At 37.3% G+C, this 18,912-nt stretch overlaps 1 protein-coding gene and 2 non-coding genes across 10 annotated transcripts in view; 1 reads left to right on the top strand and 2 right to left on the bottom strand.

Moving 5' to 3' along the window:
- The window catches only part of PCDH11X (protocadherin 11 X-linked), an 868,063-nt gene that overhangs the window by 651,154 nt on the left and 197,997 nt on the right, over window positions 1-18,912 (bottom strand). The window lies entirely within an intron of this gene.
- Window positions 3,720-3,826, top strand: LOC145537355 (U6 spliceosomal RNA). The gene has a single exon (XR_014076374.1). It is a non-coding gene; the product is annotated as a U6 spliceosomal RNA (small nuclear RNA).
- Window positions 16,232-16,303, bottom strand: TRNAC-GCA (transfer RNA cysteine (anticodon GCA)). The gene has a single exon. It is a non-coding gene; the product is annotated as a tRNA-Cys (tRNA).

The raw sequence follows: 18,912 nt of genomic DNA on the forward strand, positions 1-18,912 counted from the left end.
TTCATTACTATAATGAAAAACTGTGAAAATGTTTGATTAAGGTTTTAGAGGTCCAAAGTCTTAACAGAAATAAAGCTATTTCTGATTTTGCCTAACTGGAAATATCTAGCTCCAAGCTTTAGTTTAAATTCCTTTAAAAAATTAACACTTATACCTTTCTGCATTTCTTATCTTTTTTTTTTTGGAGTTTATGAACTATATGCTAAGGTGGGATTTATGTGACCAGTTTGTTTACACTTGTTTCTTTACCCTTCTTTCCTTCTACCTTCCTTCCTTCCTTATCACTCTCTTCTTTTTGTTTCTGAAGTATTTATTATGTGGTCAATAAGGATGAGAACTGCTATGGAAGCAACAAGAAATACTTTCTTCCAAATGACATTCTCAGTATTACATCATTCTATATTGGTGAAGCTAGAAGGAAATAAATCTCATGAAGTTCACTCTCTTGATTTTACAGTTAAAGGAGTCGAAGATCATGAAGTGGAAACAATTTCACAAATATCACATGGCGATTCAATAGTAGGATTAAAGCTAGAATGACTATTTCCTTATTTCTACTCAGGTGTTCCTTCAATTGCATAACTGCATTATGCTGTCTTCTGTTCATGCAACAAGGATGCACTGACCGCTTACTATGGTCCAAGAATCACGTGAAAGCTATGGGGAAAAAATGCATGGATTTTCTATAAAGTTTACTGTGATCATGGTGCTGACTCATCTCAGTACTCAAAGTTTTGAGATTAAGGTTTTAAATGATAGTAATTACTATTTAATTTTAGACATGTGAAACGACTGCTAATGACTTAAGACACGTATAAACTCACCAAAGAAAGTTCCATAGTAGGGTAATTATTTTCTGACCATAGTACCAGCTCTATGTTGTTGGTGTTCAGTCACTAAATTATGTCTGACTCTTTGTGACCCCATGGACTGCAGCACACCAGGCACCAGCTATATGTAAGTAGCTTTTCTCATAACATGCACCATCAACAAAAAGATGAGAGCAGTTAATGGCTGTGGAGAGTCCTGAAAAGCTGTCTGGGATACCTATGAGGAACTCTGTGAGGGCTAGTAACAATTTTGTCTTGCTCACTTTTATTTCCTTGCACAATTCTCAGCCCATGGTAGGTCCTAAAGAGTTTTGTTGTTTGAATGATGTGTATGAAAAGGTATACTAGCAAGATAAATGAAAGACAATGAGCCTGTTTCATTGAACATTACTGTTTTAAAAGATAGAGGGAGTTTATGAAATTGTTTGTAATATTACAAGTGAAAAGAGCTTTCTTTATCGAATAAGTCTATTCTTCCCAAAAGATTTTCACCCCATACTTCTAACACACTAGATCTAACTTTGCATCTAGGAGATCATTTGAATGCACAGAGAAAGGTTTTTCTGTTTAGTGCCAGAAAATAAAAACTGAGGATCTAGAAATTTTGAGTAAGCCCAGCTTGGCAGATGTCAATTTTATCATATTTATGAAATGGCAACCCACTCCAGTACTTGTGCCTGGAAAATCCCATGGACCAAGGAGCCTGGTAGGTTACAGTCCATGGGGTCACAAAGACTTGGATACGAGTGAGTGGCTTCACTTTCACTATGTATTCAGATCAGAATATTGTGTTAGCTGGCAGGAAACAAAAATGCCAAGTGCCAATAAAAATAGATGATTCATATTGGGTTTTACTGAAATAATGTCATTTGAAGATTTTACATGTTTGATAAGGGAAACTTCAATCCCACAAAGGCTATGTGGCTCCCATTATATTTCCCTTTTGGTATAATTCTGCTTTTATGATGCTGATCCTTTTCCAACCCTTTTAATATATCTGTTCCACATTGTGAGCATCGAAGTCTGATCTCAGTAAAATCCAAAAGAGGAACCACTTAATTGATCACAGACCTTACTGGAAAAATCCCCAAACAAATTATAGCTGGGTCCTTTGCTTCCCTTTCTGGGTGGTAAATATTGGCTTCTCACTACATTGCACTAGGAATAATTTCTAAGTTTGGCTCATCTTCATTTGATGATGACAATAATGAACAGTTGCTGTAGTCTTTCACTGGTTTTCTCTCGGAAACAGGCAAAATGTTACATTCAAGTAAAATGATGCATAACCTTTTTAGATACCATAAACCTGCTGCCATTGCAACAATATCTGAGCTAGAGGCTAACATATTTCCTTCCACAGACTTCCTTTCTCTTCATCTTTTACCAGTAAGTTTCTCTAATACCTCCTTTGCTCATTCAGAGAGATAGCTGTAGTTATAAGGATGGTGCCACAAGTCTTACAGCTGGATTGATTTCACTGAAGTCTTACTATTACTTCATTTCCATGATAAAGAATGGAATACCAACAAGAGGGCACCCATACTTTCCCACAGCCTCTAATGTACTATCCACTATGTACTATGTACTATCCACTATGTCTTTGTACACAAGTGCTTAATACAATGGAAAGAGTCATGGTCTACAGTGGATATTCCTGAAACATGGACTTCTTTTTACTAAATGTTCAGCTTGAGAAAATTGATAATACTGAAGTTCCATTTACCCATTTGTAAAATGAGAAGGTTGATAGTTACTCTCATGAATTTTTGTGAGAATTAAATCAGATTTTTAAAATGTCATTGAAATTTGTTCAATTCTTCCAAGTTTGTTTCATGGTTCTGTTTGAATTTGTTTTGAAGAACCAGAATGACCTTAGAACAGATACTTTATTTAAGCTGGAGAAACTTAAAATATGCTTGAAGAAAGTAAGGTTTGCTCAAAGGAAAAAAAGAAATCTCTAAGCAATATATACTCTGAGTCACTTTCTGAAAGTTTAACTGTTGCTTTTCTTCAAGACAGTTTTTTTTTCCCACACTATGGCATTGAGGTGCCATAGAGGGGAATATGATTTGTTCATTCAAATAGAAATTCCATACAAAATATTTGCTCAGGATCTTGCTTCTCAGGGATGAGTCCAAGAGCCATCTGTTGTCAGGGATGCTGAGGTACCTTTTTATAATGCAGCTTCTTGTGCATGACCTCTGACCTACCAAATCTATGTGTTATCAAGATTCTCAGGTGAATTTTCTGAACTCTAAAACTTCGAGACTACCTATTCTAAGGAAATAAAATGGCTAGTTATTATATCATTTCAGTTTAGGCCTCTATGATGAGATTTAGGTAAAAACAATAAAAAGCATTTTAAGGATCTTTGAATTTGGAGTCCAGCATTGATGAGGGAGAAAGCAATCCCACCTTATAGTTACTATCAAGAATGAAAGTATTCCCATGCATATATCATACATTTGGCTTTGCCTCATTTTTGGTATTGCTTTTTAACTTATAGGATCTATGTCCTTTGAGTACATAGATACAGAGACAGAACTGGGAAGGCTGTTAACATGAATTGGCTCAGTGGCTGTGATGTCACATGACACAATAACTTTTAACTGCAGAGTAAATTCCAGGAGTCATGTATGGATGTGAGAGTAGGACCATAAAGAAGGCTGAGTGCCAAAGAACTGATGTTTTTGAACTGTGGTGCTGGAGAAGACTCCTGAGAGTCCCTTGGACTGCAAGGAGATCAAACCAGTCAATCCTAAAAGAAATCAATCCTGAAAATTCATTAGAAGGACTGGTGTTGAAGCTGAAGCTCCAATACTTTGGCCACCTGATGCAAACAGCTGACTCTTTAGAAAAGACCCTGATGCTGGGAAAGATTGAAGGCAGGTGCTAGCTTCAGCAACACATATACTAAAATTGGAATGATACAGAGAAGATTAGCATGGCCCCTGTGCAAGGATGACACGCAAATTTGTGAAGCATTTCATATTAAAAAAAAAAAAAAAAGATTGAAGGCAGGAGGAGAAGGGGATGATATAGGACGAAATGGTTGGATGGCATCACTGACTCAATGGACATGAGTTTGAGCAAGCTCTGGGAGATGGCAAAGGACAGGGAAGCCTGGCATGCTGCAGTCCATGGGGTTGCAAAGAGTTGGACGTGACTGAACAACAACAACCAGAGTAAATAGAATTAAGAATATTGCAATACTATTATGAAAGAAAACTAAGAAAGGAGGAAATAAAAGCAATTTTTCTAAATACAGAAAATAAAACAATGATTTTAGTTGGAGCTAATACCCTTCAAATAAATTATGAATTATTACTTGGAAATTGAATATTGGGTAGGAAAAATTCTCAGAAGAGCGTGATATGGAAGCACTATTGTTTATTTAGAAATGGAATGGATGCTCTATTTCATTGTTTCCATCCATGATTTATGTCTCTATAACATCAGTTGCACAAAAAGAGATGTTTTCCAATAAGCTAAATTGAATGGACAATAGGTGAATAAGATAAGTAGTACGATTTCTACACAAAGATCTACAGGTAGTGGAGAATGAGGATTAAAACACGCCAAGAAAGATAAGTCTGTTATAAGATACACTAATATATTTTAAAGTTTTTTTTTTTAAACTAGATCATTATGTACAGTAGGAAACATGGATGTTTGTTTTTCTTCTTCAGTTTTAGACATATATAAGTTCAGTTAAATTTCCTAAAAATAGAAAAACTTTCCTAGCACAAGCTTTACTGTATATCCGAAGCTGAGCTGTGTCTCTTAATTTGGCCTCATTATAACTTTATTTTATTGAAATACAGAATAATTGCCATCATTTCTGTATTTTTCCAACGTCTGATGTCTCAGTTTGCTTTTAAAATATCTCACATTACAGAAGTATCACAATCAACAGCTAAAAAGAGAAAAAGTTTGATACAAAATAGCACTATGGCAAAAAGGAATCAAAGAGACAGACGTTTCTTGTTGTGGATCCAGCAACCACCTGAATCAAAGTTATGCTTTTATCATGTTCCCCAGAGAATTCTTGTTCAGATTTTTACAGATCATGCTTTGAGAAACATATCTAATGGAAATATAGTTGCTTTCAATGAGCAGATCAGAATGACATCATAAGAAATAAATGAACCCAGTGAGCATCAAGTTGTATTCTATTACATATACATAATACACTTGGAAATAGCACCATAACATACATGTTTATAGCTTTTGCCTCAGCTGGATTGATCTATGTTACTCTCACCTTCTACGATTTCAAAATAGGTACACTCTTCCAGTACTTTAGTCATGCAGCTGTTTTCCTATGCAAAGCAAACGACTTCCACCGTTCTTGAAACATCTTGGTTAACAGTCCCATCACCAATGAGTCTACTTACCTCATCTGGGCTCAACCTATATCTAAAAAAACTGACCTTCCAGAAAATAACCATCAGATACTTACTGATCTCACAATTTGTCTTGCATTTGTTTACACAGACAAGTCTATTCCCCTCCATCACCTCAGGGTTCCTCTATGACTGCTCTGCAGACACTTGGAAAATAAAAAGTGGCTAAGGTAGATGAAACATGGTAATATAGCCTACCTTATTATTACTCTTTTTGTCAGTTGGCTTTCTGTGTTCCACTCAATATTAGATATGGAATGATCAATGTCTGCCTCATTTTCAGCATTGGTTTAAAGTAAAAGAAGCAGGGTACACATTTTTCTTTAAGAAGTACATTGCCACTTTTCCTGGTCAAAATGGGCAATGTATCTGGTCCTATTTTATCACTCCTGCATGGCTTAAATTTTATTTCTGAAAAATTTCTGATAATTTATTTTATATCAATGGCTATATTTTGAAGAGTCAATGCATATTTGAGCCTTGGAAATTTATAATAACTGGACTTTGCAAGTTTGATAAACTATTATTCATAGGCATGTCTGACATATTATAAGACAATTCTTTACAACACTCTAACATCTCTAGATTGAATCTTAGTAGACACTATAAAGTTAATTTTTAAACTATATGCGTAAGAAATTGATTTTAGAGGAAGTATGAAGATTTAAATATCTATCATTTTAATGTGCCTTTAGGGGCTTCATGACTGAACAGATAAATGGTAGTTAAAGTAAGTAAAACTTTTGTAATGCCAAGAAAAGAAAACAAGTTTGATTCACAGCAGTGGCGGGTTTGTAGTAGCAACTGTACCAATTAGCATCAGAAAAACAGCTCCTCTTCCATGGGATAATGACTGATATAGATAATCACATGGATAATAATGATGTTGAGTCTAGCTTCCCCTGATGGCTCAGTGGTAAGGAATCACCTGCAATGAAGGAGACGCAGGAGATGTGGGTTTGGTCCATGGGTTGGGAAGATTCTCTGGAGGAAGGCATGGCAATCGACTCCAGTATTCTTGTCTGGAGGATCCCGTGGACAGAGGAGCCTGGAAAGCTACATCCCATAGGTTCACAAAGAGTTGGAAATGACTGAGGTGACTTAAAGTGAAGAAGAACTTAAAAGCCTATGGGTGAAAGTGAAAGAGGAGAGTAAAAAAGCTGGCTTGAAACTCAGCATTCAAAAAACTAAGATCATGGCATCCGGTCCCATCACTTCATGGCGAATAGATAGGGAATAAAGGAAAGAGTGCAGACTTGATTTTGGGGGGCTCCAAAATCACCACAGATGGTGAATGCAGCCATGAAATTAAAAGATGCTTACACCTTGAAAGAAAAGCTATGACCAATCTTGACAGCGTGTTAAAAAGGAAAGACATTACCTTGCCAACAAAGGTCTGTCTGGTCAAAGCTATGGTTTTTCCAGTAGTCATGTATGGATATGAGAGTTGGGCCATAAAGAAAGCTGAGCACTGAAGAATTGATGCTTTTGAACTGTGGTGTTGGAGAAGACTCTTGAGAGTCCCTTTGACAGCAAGAACAAACCATTCAATTCTAAAGGAAATCAGTCCTGAATACTCATTGGAAGGACTGAAGCTGAAGCTCCAATACTTTGGCCACCTGATGTGAAGAACTGACTGACTGGAAAAGACCCTGGTGCTGGGAAAGATTGAAGGCACGAGGAGAAGGGGGCCACAGAGGATGAGATGTTTGGATGTCATCAGTTTGAGTGGGCTCTGGGAGTTGGTGATGGACAGGAAAGCCTGGCTTTCTGCAATCCATGGAGTCAAACAGTTAGACACGACTGAGTGACTGAACTGACTGACTTTTTGTTCAAAAATAAAATTCTAAATTTGCTGTCAATAGATGCTTCTTAAATTGGTCTTTTTCTAAAAGACACATAGTAATAAAATAGTCCTGCAATGAGTATACTAATATGTCAAGTGGCAGTGGAAATCAAAGTTAAATAAAGGATCCTAGTTCAAGTTTTATTCAGGCATATTTATTCATTGCCAATATATCCCAGTAGGTCTGTTTCCTCGTTATAGAGATTCTTCCCTAGGAAAAGTTAAAGTTATGAGACTACTTTAAAACTTCTACTTTACCTTTTCCGTAATAGGAAATGAAAGGCTTTTGGGATAACAGTTAAGAGCTCTTGATACCCACATAATGGGTATTTCCTAACTGTTGCAATGCAAATTCGCTTATACTTTTACATTTTGAATTTCTCTTGAGCAACTTGTTTCCTTTAAACATTGTGTTTTGTTTTCCATTTCAAAGGCAAATAAAACACAATGAGCTTACTTTTTAATCCCAAGTACTTTTCCCTTGAACTGGAGGAGTAACAGTGACCATATTAAACTAAGGTAGAAATTTCTTACTGATGAGGCTTTAAATGAAGAAGTAAAAATTTTCATATGAATTATTTCACTGTACTCCCACAAAATCCTGTGAGTTGGGCATATGCCATCCCCATAGGCCACTTTAAAGATGAAGTGACTTTAAAAAGTTTACACAGTCAGGATATGACAAGAACACTGATCCTGTCCATTTCTTATAAAGTGCACTGTTTTACGTCTGGGTCCAAAATAAATATAAACAGATAAAGTTAAGCCAAATTCACAACTTGTAAATGGTTTAGGAACTAATGAGACATTTTTATAAGCCGTTGACACACTTCAAATTATCCTCAGAGCAATGTTAAGTGTTGAAAGGTTCAATTAAGTTCAGTTCAGTTCAGTCGCTCAGACGTGTCTGACTCTTTGCGACCCCATGAATTGCAGCACGCCAGGCCTCTCTGACCATCACAAACTCCCGGAGTCTACCCAAACCCATGTCCATCGAGTTGGTGATGCCATCCAACCATCTCATCCTCTGTCATCCCCTTCCCCTCCTGCCCCCAATCCTACCCAGCATCAGGGTCTATTCCAATGAGTCAACTCTTCGCATGAGGTGGCCAAAGTATTGGAGTTTCAGCTTCAACATCAGACCTTCCAATGAACACCCAGGATTGATCTCCCGTAGGATGAATTGATTGAATCTCCTTGCAGTGCAAGGGACTCTCAAGAGTCTTCGCCAACACCACAGTTCAAAAGCATCAATTCTGCGGCACTCAGCCTTCCTCACCGTCCAACTCTCACATCCATACATGACCACTGGAAAAACCATACGTTGACTAGACGGACTTTTCTTGGCAAAGTAATGTCTTTGCTTTTAAATATGCTATCCAGGTTGGCCATAATCTTCCTTCCAAGTAGTAAGTGTCTTTGAATTTCATGGCTGAAATCATCATCATCAGTGATTCTGGAGCCCCCAAAAATAAAGTCTGACACAGTTTCCCCATCTATTTCCCATGAAGTGATGGGACCGGATGCCATGATCTTAGCTTTCTGAACTTTAAGCTTTAAGGCAACTTTTTCACTCTCCTCTTTCACTTTCATCAAGAGGCTCTTTAGTTCTTCTTCACTTTCCACCATAAGGGTGGTGTCATCCGCATATCTGAGGTTATTGATATTTCTCCTGGCAATCTTGATTCCAGCTTGTGTTTCTTCCAGCCCAGCGTTTCTCATGATGTACTCTGCATATAAGTCAAATAAGCAGGGTGACAATATACAGCCTTGACGTACTCCTCTTCCTATTTGGAACCAGTCTGTTGTTCCATGTCGAGTTCTAACTGTTGCTTCCTGACCTGCATACAGACTTCTCAAGAGACAGGTCAGATGGTCTGGTATTCCCATCTCTTTCAGAATTTTCCACAGTTTATTGTGATCCACACAGTCAAAGGCTTTGGCATAGTCAATAAAGCAGAAATAGATGTTTTTCTGGAACTCTCTTGCTTTTTCGATGATCCAGCAGATATTGGCAATTTGATCTCTGGTTCCTCTGCCTTTTCTAAAACCAGCTTGAACATCTGGAAGTTCATGGTTCACGTATTGCTGAAGCCTGGCATGGAGAATTTTGAGCATTACTTTACAAGCGTGTGAGATGAGTGCAATTGTGTGGTCGTTTGAGCATTCTTTGGCATTGCCTTTCTTTGGGATTGGAACGAAAACTGACCATTTCCAGTCCTGTGGCCACTGCTGAGTTTTCCAAATTTGCTGGCATATCGAGTGCAGCACTTTCACAGCATCACCTTTGAGGATTTGAAATAGCTCAACTGGAATTCCATCACCTCCACGAGCTTTGTTTGCAGTGGTGCTTTCAAAGGCCCACTTGACTTCACATTCCAGGATGTCTGGCTCTAGGTGAGTGATCACACCATCGTTTTTATCTGGCTCATGAAGATCGTTTTTGTACAGTTCTTCTGTGTATCCTTGCCACTTCTTCTTAATATCTTCTGCTTCTGTTAGGTCCATACCATTTCTGTCCATTATCGAGCCTATCTTTGCATGAAATATTCCTTTGGTATCTCTAATTTTCTTGAAGAGATCTCTAGTCTTTCCCAATCTGTTTTTTTCCTCTATTTCTTTGCACTGATGGCTGAGGAAGGCTTTCTTATCTCTCCTTGCTATTCTTTGGAACTCTGCATTCACATGGGAATATCTTTCCTTTTCTCCTTTGCTTCTCTTCTCTTCCCAGCTATCTGTAAAGCCTCCTCAGACAGACATTTTGCTTTTCTTGCATTTCTTTTCCATGGGGATTGCCTTGATCCCTGTCTCCTGTACAATGTCACAAACCTCTGTCCATAGTTCATCAGGCACTCTGTCTATCAGATCTAGTCCCTTAAATCTATTTGTCACTTCTACTGTATACTCATAAGGGATTTGATCTAGGTCATACCTGAATGGACTAGTGGTTTTCCCTACTTTCTTCAATTTAAGTCTGAATTTGGCAATAAGCAGTTCATGATCTGAGCCACAGTCTGCTCCCGGTCTTGTTTTTGCTGACTGTATAGAGCTTCTCCATCTTTGGCTGCAAAGAATATAATCAATCTGATTTCGGTGTTGACCATCTAGTGATGTCCACGTGTACAGTCTTCTCTTGTGTTGTTGGAAGAGGGTGTTTGCTATGACCAGTGCGTTCTCGTGGCAAAACTCCATTAGCCTTTGCCCTGCTTCATTCTGTACTCCACGGCCAAATTTGCCTGTTACGCCAGGTGTTTCTTGACTTCCTACTTTTGCATTCCAGTCCCCTATAATGAAAAGGACATCTTTTTTGGGTGTTAGTTCTAGAAGGTCTTGTAGGTCTTCATAGAACGGTTCAACTTCAGCTTCTTCGGCATTACTGGTCGGGGCATAGACGTGGATTACTGTGGTATTGAATGGTTTGCCTTGGAAATGAACAGAGATCATTCTGTCGCTTTTGAGATTGCATCCAAGTACTGCCTTTCAGACTCTTTTGTTGACCATGATGGCTACTCCATTTCTTCTAAGGGATTCTTGCCCTCAGTAGTAGATATAATGGTCATCTGAGTTAAATTCACCCATTCCAGTCCATCTTAGTTCACTGATTCCTAGAATGTCGACGTTCACTCTTGCCATCTCCTGTTTGACCACTTCCAATTTGCCTTGATTCATGGACCTAACATTCCAGGTTCCTATGCAATATTGCTCTTGACAGCATCGGACTTTGCGTCTATCACCAGTCACCTCCACAGCTGGGTATCATTTTTGCTTTGGCTCCATCCCATCATTCTTTCTGGAGTTATTTCTCCACTGATCTCCATTGGCGTATTGGGCACCTACTGACCTGGGGAGTTCATCTTTCAGTGTCCTATCTTTTTGCCTTTTCATACTGTTCATGAAAGGTTAGACATTTTTAATTAAATAGTTGTCTATGAAGTAGAATCAGGAGCATGGGTCTAGGTTCTACTAAATATGAGTTCTGTGACTTTGGCCAAGTTTCATACTGTTTCTGAGCCTTCATTTTCTCATTTGGAATATGGGAACAGCAGCATCAACCTCAACTATTCTGAAAATCTAAATGACAATGACGTAGTAAGCACAGATGAAAATGCTTATCATGAAACTTAGAAGGTATCAAACTCTCATTTCAATGTTAGCTGGGCCTTCTGCCACTTATCTGAAAAATTATTGCCACAAAAATGCAAGTTAGTCAAACATCTTAGGTTTTGTCATTTTCAGAACATCCTGGATCATGCCATATTATGAAATTTTTAATAAATACAGAGTATAGGTCACTAATTATGAATAGCCATTAAGAAGAATATAAAATGCTATGAATCTGATATGAAGCCAATTTTATAGCTATTTTTAAAAATAATAGGTTGACTTCTGGGGTTTATTATCATACCATTGCCTGTTGAGTTAACATAGTTTGTGGCCCTATGCCTCCTCATGCAATTAAAACATGTATTCAATATGCCAATAAAACATAAATTGTCTTCTGTTAACCTATTAACACTCAGGGGTTTTGAGAAACACCTGAAATGTATTAAAGCTGTTTCTAATAACTTTCTAAATTCAGATTACAACTGAAACATGATTGGTATTGTAATTAATATTAGCACACATGAAATAAGAAATTCTGTGAATAAAAATAGATTTACCACTCAATGAACATACATTAATAAAATAAATACTCACAGATATTTCTTTTCACAGTAGAAAAATATTTCTGCATCTAATTTCAGCAGTAAAAATAAAATATATATATTTTTTTATTTTTTGACTTTAATTCAAAAAGTTCATAGTAAATAAGAAAAATTTCTTACTTCATAAAGCTTTAACAGAGAGTACACTAGAGAGCCTAAATAGAGAGAAGAAAGCTAGAATTCCTTGGGAAATAATATTTTTAAAGAATCAAAACTATAAATATAATGGAGTTCAAATACATCACAGGTAGGTATAATCTGTAAATTTATTTTTTACATAGTGTTTGCTATGGCTTGGAAAGAAAAAACTAAATTCAGTAAAATATAGACAAATCTATACCTATTAGGTTGACTGAAATTTTGAGGAATGTGTTTGTCTGGAAGTTTAGTTTCTACTCTATTTCAGTAGCCTTAGTATAAACTTAGAAGTGAATTGAGAGAGAGAATGAGAGAGAAAGAATGAATGATTTATAACTGGGCTATACATAATAATACTGTTTTTTGCACAGTTATTTTTCTCTTCAGAATTTAATATCTTCACCATGATTTTTATTCTTCTGTGATTTATAATATATTAAAGAATGAAAATTAATCAATGAAGAGTTGAAAATCAGCATACATTTATATATCTTTTCTAAAGCAAATCATTTTCATGACTAGTATTCCTCATTCCAACAAAACTCACATGTAACTATAATTTAATAAACGGTCTCTTGTAAGAATATTTCCCATTTTTCCAGCAATAATTAACAATTTTCAAAAATATTGTGACTACTAGTTTTTATAATTATATGGAATCTAAATTCCAAAACATGAGTCAATTCATACTATCTAAACAAGCAGGTTTACTAAGGCAGGAGAAATGGGAGATGGGATATTCATTCTAACTGCTCTGTGCTACTTAAGGGTTTAAAAATGATGTGAGGGACAAATTGGGAAGAATGAAAATAGGATTTTACTACTTTGTTACTCCTGTGTGTCAGTGTTTGTTTTCACTGGAGCCAGAGGGAGAGACTAAAGTAGAGTGCTTTATATGATAGTTTAATTGAAAGTGTTCAGAATAGAGCTTACATTTTATAAAGTGTTTGTATGAGTATCTTAACAGATTTATTGAGATATAATAAAAAGGCCACAAAGTTCACACTTTTATGTGTGCAATTTGTTGCTTTTTTGTTCGTGTTTTTTTTTTTTTTTAATTTCAGCGCTATCAAATATGGTCTTTTGGTTATTCACTTGAATGCTTAGAGTTATTTACCCTGACTCTAACTTCTCATCACGTTTTAATATTCTCTAGCTTTAAAAACTCCCACCCTAACATCTATCTGACGCTTTGGGGATTGTTGAGACCAACAACAACAACAAAAAAAAAAAACATTGTACAGTCTTAAGAATGAAATCCCATACATCCTCACAGCTTCCCATATTGCTAGAAAAAAGAATGCGAATTTGCATATTTTCATTGTATTGTTACTGGCAGTAAAAAAAAGATTATCAACTGCATGTATTCATGTGTCTCAACAATTGACATTTTGTTCCTAACCATATATAATAAACAATTGATTAACATATAGTGCATTTTCATCAGCTTGGAATTTAGAACATATTATGTTGGAAATCCTTTCTGAGTCATTTATCATAATATAATCATAAAAAATCATAACCAGAGAATGTGCTAACCATTGGACAATTGCACTCATCTTCCATGCTAGTAAAGTGAAAGTTGCTCAGTCATGTCCAACTCTTTGGACCTATGAACTGTACAGTCCATGGAATTCTCCAGACCAGAATATTGGAGTGGGTAGCGACTCCCTTCTTCAGGGGATCTTCCCAACCCAGGGATCGAACTCAGATCTCCCACATTGCAGGCAGATTCTTTACCAACTGAGCCACCAGGGAAGCCCAAGGATAATGGATTGGGTAGCCTATCCATTCTCCAGTGGATCTTCCTGACCCAGGAATCATACCAGGGTCTCCTGCATTGCAGGTGGATTCTTTACCAGCTGAGTCACAAGGGAAGCCCTCCGTCTGACCTACTGTGACCCCATGCTAGTAAGGACATGCTTAAAATCTTGCATGCTAGGCTTCAACATTATGTGAAAAAAGAGCTTCCAGATGTCCAAGCTGGGTTTAGAAAAGGAAGAGGAACTATAGATCAAATTGACAATATTTGCTGGATTATAGAGAAAGCAAGGGAATTTCAGAAAAAAATATCTACCTTTGTTTCATTAACTACACTAAAGCCTTTGACTGTGTGGATCATGACAAACTATGGAAAGCTCTTAGAGAGATGAGAATACCAGTCCATCTTACCTGTCTCCTGAGAAACCTGTATGTGGGTCAAGACGCAACAGTTAGAACTCAGTATGGAATAACTGATTGGTTCAAAAATGAGAAAGGAGTACGACAGGGCTGTCTGCTGTCACCCTGTTTGTTTCATCTATATACTGAACATATGATGAGAAATGCCAGGCTGGATGAGTCACAGGCTGGAATCAAGATAGGCAGGAGAAACAACAACAACCACAGATATATGGATGATATCACTCTAATGGCAGAAAGTGAAGAGAAACTGAAGAACTTCTTGATGATGGTGAAGGAGGAGAGTGAAAGAGCCAACTTAAGACTAAATATTAAAAAAAAAAAAAACTAAGATCAAGGCATCCAGCCCCAATACTGCATGGCAAATAGAGGGGGAAATGGTGGAAGTAGTGACAGATTTCCTTTTCTTGTGCTCCAAAATCACTATGGATGGTGACTGCAGCCATAAAATCAGAAGACGATTGTTTCTTGGCAGGAAAGTGATGATAAACCTAGACAGTGTGTTGAAAAGCAATTCTCTATTTTGTCTGTCCTTGCATCTAACCATTTATCCCTCCATTCATCTATCCTTCAGCCTATGATTTGGTTCTATTGAATTGTGGAATACTAATTTCTGTGCTATAGAAATTAGTATGAATAAACTCTTGAACATTTATTGTGTAAAAAAAAAAGAATATCACCTAATGGTGTTGATACAAACAGAGGAAAGGGGGCCATCATGTTATGAAGTTCTTTAAAAAAAATATTTCTTGCATTAGATCAGAATGTAAACCAGCAAGCTTGGTACAGTATGGTATTACATTGGGTTCCAGTGCAATTTGAGCCAGAAATTACAAGGAAATTATAATTAACTTCCACATGCAATGGAACATTTATTTTCATTCAAAATATTTATTATTTGCTTATCATACCTAGTAGGTATGCTCCTAGGTACTGTATTATATAAAGACAGTTATGTAAAAGCCTTACACTTGCAGGATTTATAACCTACTTTCCTGGTATTTAGGTTAAATACTCTTTTATGGAAAGCAAAGTACTATTATTAAAAACTCCATTTAAAAACATGAGGAAACTGAGGCTCAGAACTGTCCATTGACTTGTCCCAGGTCACACAACTAGAAAGCCTCAAGGAGCAAGAATTCAGACCCAAACAGTCTAGCTCCAGAGTCCATGCTTTTACAAAAACGGGCTCTGTATATACAGTGTTTTCTATAGTGAATACTTAATAAGTAAAGAGAGCATTAGAACATAATTCCAGTAGACTATGGAATTTTATGCTGGGAAATCATTCGACCATGTTTCAAATTTATGTCAATAAAATGATAAGCAATATAAGAAAAGACAAACCTTCCATTCACATCAATATCATGCTGTATGCTATGAAAATATATTTTTGAAGTGTGAATTCCAGCTTTCGTACAAAGTAAAAATAATTGCATTTCTCATAGCTATAACACTTAATGTTGTCCGTGCATGTGTCCTTAGTCGCTCAGTCGTGTCTGACGCTTTGTGACCCCATGGACTGTAGCCCGCCAGGCTCTTTGTCCATGGAATTTTCCAGGCAAGAATACTAGAGTAAATTGCCATTTCCTACTCAAGTAACTGAAAAAGAACAAATGAATGAACTTGTCTTTCGGGTCATCAAAATTTTGGTATGTAAGTATCAATAAGAGCTCTATTTTGATGCCAAATATTTGTTAATTTTGGAATTTAAATCATACCAACAATCATTAAGGATAAACTTGATATGATGAATAAAATGTTTTTCAGTTGTGCTAAAATTATTAATTTTATATAATAAATTATGGAAAATACTATAATAAATATGAAAAGGAACAATCATTTTAGTAAATATAAAATGTTGGTGATATATTTATTTTTAATAAAAAATGCATTTTTCTCTACAGATGCTTTTCCATCTATAAATGCAATTCATATCTTTTAAAGGCTCAATTCACTGTTGCTATAATAGGAATTTGAATTATGTGAAAGTGAAAGTGAAGTCGCTCAGTCGTGCCCGCCTCTTTGCGACCCTATGGATGGTAGCCTACCAGGCTCCGCCGACCATGGGATTTTCCAGGCAAGAATACTGGAGTGGGCTGCCATTTCCTTCTCCAGGGGATCTTCCCAACCCAGGGATTGAACCTGGGCCTCCTGCATTGCAGACAGACGCTTTACCGTCTGAGCCACCAGGGAAGCCCCTGAATTATGTGAATCCCCTTATATTCCCTAGGAGATCCCGTAAAATTGCATTCAACATGAAAATATAGCAGCTAATGCCATAAAATGAATTTATTTTCTAATAAATATTTTCAGATGGCATTTTTAACAAAAAAAAAAGTGTAATCTTTAACCAAAAAGCCAGAAACCAAAAAGTGGCACCCAAAAGTTGCCACATTTAGCTTCTCTGGGTAAGAAAGTATGCAAAAAGTAAGTATATTCCTTTTTAGTACTTACTATAACAAAGTTTTGAATTGTCTGGTAATAAATATGTGGCTCATAAATGTTCAGTTCAGTTCCGTTCAGTCGCTCAGTCGTGTCTGACTCTTTGCAACCCCATGGACCGCAGCACGCCAGGCTTCCCTGTCGATAACCAACTCCCGGAGCATACTCAAACTCATGTCCATCGTCAGTGATGCCATCCAACCATCTCATCCTCTGTCATCCCCTTCTCCTCCCGCCTTCCATCTTGCCTAGCATCAGGGTCTTTTCCAATGAGTCAGTTCTTCACATCATGTGGCCAAAGATTGGAGTTTCAGCTTCAACATCAGTCATTCCAATGAACACACAGGACTGATTTTCTTTAGGATTGGCTGGTTGGATCTCCTTGCAGGCCTAGGGACTCTCAAAAGTCTTCTCCAATACTACAGTTCAAAAGTATCAATTCTTTGGCACTCAGCTTTCTTTATCGTCCAGCTCTCACATCCATACATGACTACTGGAAAAACCATAGCTTTGACTAGAAGGATGTTTGTTGGTAAAGAAATATCTCTGTGTTTATTTATTTATTTATTTATTTTTAGCTTGCACAAAATGACACAAGTTTATTTATTTTTTACTGTGGTATAGTTGTTCTACAATGTCATGTTAGTTTCTGCTGTACAACGAAGTGAATCAGCTATCTGTATCCATACATTCCCTCCCTCTCAGACCTCTGTCCCCCATGTTCCATGACAAATGAACACTTTTTTTTTTTTTTTTTTACTTTACAATATTGTTTTGGTTTTGCCATACATTGACACGAATCCGCCATGGGGGTACATGTGTTCCCCTTCCAGTACCCCGCTCCTACCTCCCTCCCCATCCCATCCCTCTGGGTCATCCCCGTGCACCAGCCCCGAGCACCCTGTATCATGCATCGAACCTGGACTGGCGATTTGTTTCACATATGCTAATTTACATGCTTCAATGCCATTCTCCCATATCATCCTGCCCTCGTCCTCTCCCATACAGTCCAAAAGACTGTTCTATACAACTGTGTCTCTTTTGCTATCTCACATACAGGGTTATCTTTACCAAATTTCTAAATTCCATATATATGCATTAGTATACTGTACTGGTATTTTTCTTTCTGGCTTACTTCACTCTGTATTCATCTTCACTCCAGTTTCACCCACCTCATTAGAACTGATTCGAATGTATTCTTTTTAATGGCTGAGTAATATTCCATTGTGTATATGTACCACAGCTTCCTTATCCATTCGTCTGCTGATGGGCATCTAGGTTGCTTCCATGTCCTGGCTACTATAAACAGTGCTGCAATGAACATTGGGGTACATGTATCTCTTTCAATTCTCGTTTCCTCAGTGTGAATGCCCAGTAGTGGGATTGCTGGGCCATATGGTAGTTCTATTTCCAGTTTTTCTGAGGAATCTACACACTGTTCTCCATGTCTCTGCTTTTTAATAAGCTGTCTAGGTTGGTCATAGCTTTTGTTCAGAGGAGCAAGCATCTTTTAATTTCATGGCTCTAGTCATCATCTGCAGTGATTTTGAAGCCCCCCAAAATAAAGTCTCTCACTGTTTCCATTGTTTCCCCATCTGTTTGCCATGAAGTGATGGGACTGGATGCCATGATCAAAGTTTTCTGGATTTTGAGTTTTAAGCCAATTTTTTCACTCTCCTCTTTCACTTTCATCAAGAGGCTTTTTAGTTCCTCTTCACTTTCTTCCATAAGGATGATGTCATCTGCATATCTGAGGTTATTGATATTTCTCCCTGCAATCGTGATTCCAGCTTGTGCTTCATCCAGCCCTGCATTTCACATGATGTAATCTGCATATCATTTAAATAAGCAGGGTGACAATATACAGCCTTGACGTATTCCTTTCTCAGTTTGGAACCAGTTTGTTGTTCCATGTCCAGTTCTAACTGCTGCTTCTTGACCTGCATACAGATTTCTCAAGCAGTTCAGGTGGTCTGTTTTTCCCATCTCTTTAAGAATTTTCCTGTTTGTTGTGATCCACACAGTCAAAGGCTTTGGCGTAGTCAATAAAGCAGAAGTAGATGTTTTTCTGGAATTCTCTTGCTCTTTCAATGATCTAGTGGATGTTGGCAATTTGATCTCTGGTTCCTCTGCCTTTTCTAAATCCAGCCTGAACATTTGGAAGTTCATAGTTCATGTGCTTTTGAAACCTGGATTGGAGAATTTTGAGCATTACTTTGCTAGCGTGTGAGATGAATGCAATTGTGCAGTAGTTTGAGCATTCTTTGGCATTGCCTTTCTTTGGGATTGGAATGAAAACTGACCTTTTGCAGTCCTGTGGCCACTGCTGAGCTTTCCATATTAAATGTTAAGTACCTTGA

This window comes from Giraffa tippelskirchi, chromosome X (assembly GCF_054371585.1).
Source record: "Giraffa tippelskirchi isolate mGirTip1 chromosome X, T2T-mGirTip1v1.2.pri, whole genome shotgun sequence".
Lineage (NCBI taxonomy): Eukaryota > Metazoa > Chordata > Mammalia > Artiodactyla > Giraffidae > Giraffa > Giraffa tippelskirchi.